Consider the following 3,441-nt stretch of genomic DNA (forward strand, 5'->3'; position numbering starts at 1 on the left):
TCTAGAGTTAGTAAATGATAGTTTCCTATAGATATTACAAAAATACTAAAAGAATATTTCAAATGAATTGGCAGATGTCCAGTGGTGAGCCAGTTACCTCACGTCTGGAAAATTTCTAAAAGAATCTATTAAATTAGAGTTGATCATGTCTATAGGGAATGGCCAATAGCTATTACAGTCCTTTTCAACTAAAATAATGAATAGCACATGGGTTCATTTAAATGATAAGTTTCTCTGAACTTTTCAACAAATATATTATCTGAAATTAAAGGTTATGCTAATAACCTTTCATAATTTCAATTTTTTTGGATTGATATATGCCATACCATTATGTATTAGTACGGATAACTATGGTGGGAGTATATTTATACTTAATGAATACTAAAATCTTGTTTTCATTTACAGAGAGTACAAACAATCAGGACGAGTGTATTCCACAACGAATAGAAATATAAATCAGAACATTTTCCATTGGAAAAAAAAATACAAAACAAAGCAACCTTGCTTAACATCTAGTACTGCCATGATTCGTAGTCCATTGTCTTAAAAGTGGGTAAGAAATCGACCATGCTATATTCCTTGTTTGTCCAACACTTGCAATGTGAGCCAAGACAATCGGTGTCTTTTAATATCAAACATATGTAGTTACTGAGGCTCCATTATGGATATTGGGAAGAAATATTTTGTCTCTGCTGAGATTAGTGCACTTTCAGAATTGAAACGAGATGTTATGAGGCGTATTGTTTAAGAACATCTTATGTGTCTATTATTAAAGATGATGCCAAAAATATAAAAATACATATGAGCAAGAGAAATATCTTGGTAGGGATAGAAAGGTGAGCGTTTTCTGGTTCCCCTCTCAAGGAAGAAGCTTGGCGAGATCCACCTGTCTCCATTCATCACATTACAAACCAAGTCCTAAAGTTTAGCAGTACTAAGGAGATGTGTGATGTCACCATTTTGTCATATTCATCATTGAGATCTCAAGACATGTGAATCCCTGGCAGAATGGAATATCTTTATCTTGAAAATACAGGTTGACTTAGTTTGACTTCCTGCAGGAGAAGCTTGAACAAAGATTTGTAAACTTGAGAGGTGAGAAAATCACAGCTAAAGGGAAAAAAAAAATAACCAACAAGTACTTCATTGAGCTAGCTTAATCTTAGATGGACGACACGATGAGAGATGATAATTTAGGATGGAACACATTCTCAGAATTACTAGAAACATTAAACCTAGTGGACTAGAATACAACCATAACAACGTCTTTGTACCTTAAACACCTGCCAACCACACTGCTAGTAATCCATCATTTTGGTAAACATGTCTTATTTAAAGTGTCCTATGTGCAACAGAATTCTGGTTAAAGAGCTCATATTTCAAAAATGCTACTAAGGTAGTCTAATCATATGCTCAGGGGAATCAGTGCAGTCTGAAATGAAGTGGCCACTGTGCCTTGCAGAGCTCCTCATCAAAGGGTTGAAGGAACAGGCTTTAGAGGGAATAGATGCGCAGCCTCTTCATGGTCCTCTTTTTCTTAGAAAGGTGGAGTTACCTTTCCTGGTTTGCATAGGGAAATTGATACGATGAATATTTTACATCTATCTGACCTCTTTATAAAAATGGCATTCAATTTCAAATAAGGCCTTATCCCATATTGATAGAGTAACCTGTTGAGTGATCACTGAGATAAAGGTAAAAGCATCAGACAAGATACAGTATACCCTCATGAATAGGAAAAAGGGGGAGGGGCCACTACCAGCTCCGACTGGAAAGGAACTTCTCCCATCTGAAAAAGAAAAAGAATATGTACTAAAAAAATTAAAGAAACCCCACTAAGAAAATGATCCTTAATGGTCAATATGTTCCTTCTAGAATTATGAGCAAGACTTGAGTGGCCCTACTCATCAGATTTGTTATATATTATCTCAAAAGTACTAGTCAAGGGAATTAATAAAGATGACAAATTAAAGTGAATTCCAAGAACAGAAGAAACAAGATGTTGAATGAATGGTATAATTATGTGTATGCATAATCATAAGAAACCAACAAAAACAGTGATTGAACTGGGTACAATCACTGTTGCACAGTGTTCACTGTACAAACATCAACTGCATTTGTATTCAGTACCAATAAGCAAACTAGAAAGTCAGTAAATAAAACAATTGTGTTTAAAATAGCATCCAAACTGGGTTGCTGGGGAGATATAATAAATTGCTTGCTGTTCAAGCCTGGAGACCTCAGTTCAGATTTCCAGCACCTATGTAAACACACTTGTAATCTGTAGCTATATATATGTTCTAATATATAATATATCATTGCTAATATTAATTAAAAAGTATTATAATCATATAAATATAATATATACCATATTATGTAGTGTATAATTATCATATATATTAATATTAATAATCAAGGTTAATAATATTGACAATATGAATATATTATATACATTGGAATATATATTCTCTATTAGAGTATGTATTGACTATGTATTCTATATATATTATACATAGAACATATATAATATGTAATGTGTATATAGAATATATTCTAATAAAGAATATATTTATTCTAATATAGAATCTATACCTATCTATCTTTAGGTAGAGAGAATGAGAGCATCATGAAATCAGAAAGTAGGCCAAGAAAAGATAAAAAGACCTCAACATGGGAGGAACAGTGAAAAGGACAATTGGTCACATGTACCATGATGGCAGTAGTGGGCTACAGTGAGCAGGAAGAAAGTGGTGGCAGGAGAGATGTGGAAAGGAGTCTGAGAGACATCCAAAAAATTTAATGAATGCCTAGAACTAATATGAAGACACCTATTCTTTGCATGCTAATTATATAAGAGTAAAAAAAATAAAATTAAATTATTATACAATTCTTTATCTTTTATTTGTAATTCTTTACAAATAATATAAATTAATTAATATACAATTCTTTAATATACAATTCTGCATGCTAATGTATCTTTATAGTAATTTGTATGTTTATCCTTTCCTGAGTCTATCCTCTTCATCCCTATGGCTTTGGAACAAGCTCTGATATCAGGAACTTTTCTTTGTCCTTTCCTGGGCTCTTAAAAATGATTTTGGCTATTTTGAGCACCTTAAATTCCATAAGAGTCCTAGTATAAGATAGCAATTTCTGTAAGGACATTATTATGTAAGCTATTGATGAGCTTCACATTTGCTCTTGTGCATCAGTTCTTGGCCTGTGCCTTTTCATGATGTCCATCCCTCTGATCAATGCACCTGATTTATATTTCCGATTATTTAATACTCCAGTAATTCTCTCTCCCTTGATGGTGTATAGTATTCAGAATATGTGTGGTTTGCTTTTTCCCCCTTAATTTTTTCCTAAGTAGTTTTATTTTAATTTTTTTATATTTTTTTTTTTTGAGACAGGGTTTCTCTGTTTAGCCCTGGCTGTCCT

The sequence above is a fragment of the Mastomys coucha genome, unplaced genomic scaffold (genome assembly GCF_008632895.1).
Source record: "Mastomys coucha isolate ucsf_1 unplaced genomic scaffold, UCSF_Mcou_1 pScaffold3, whole genome shotgun sequence".
Lineage (NCBI taxonomy): Eukaryota > Metazoa > Chordata > Mammalia > Rodentia > Muridae > Mastomys > Mastomys coucha.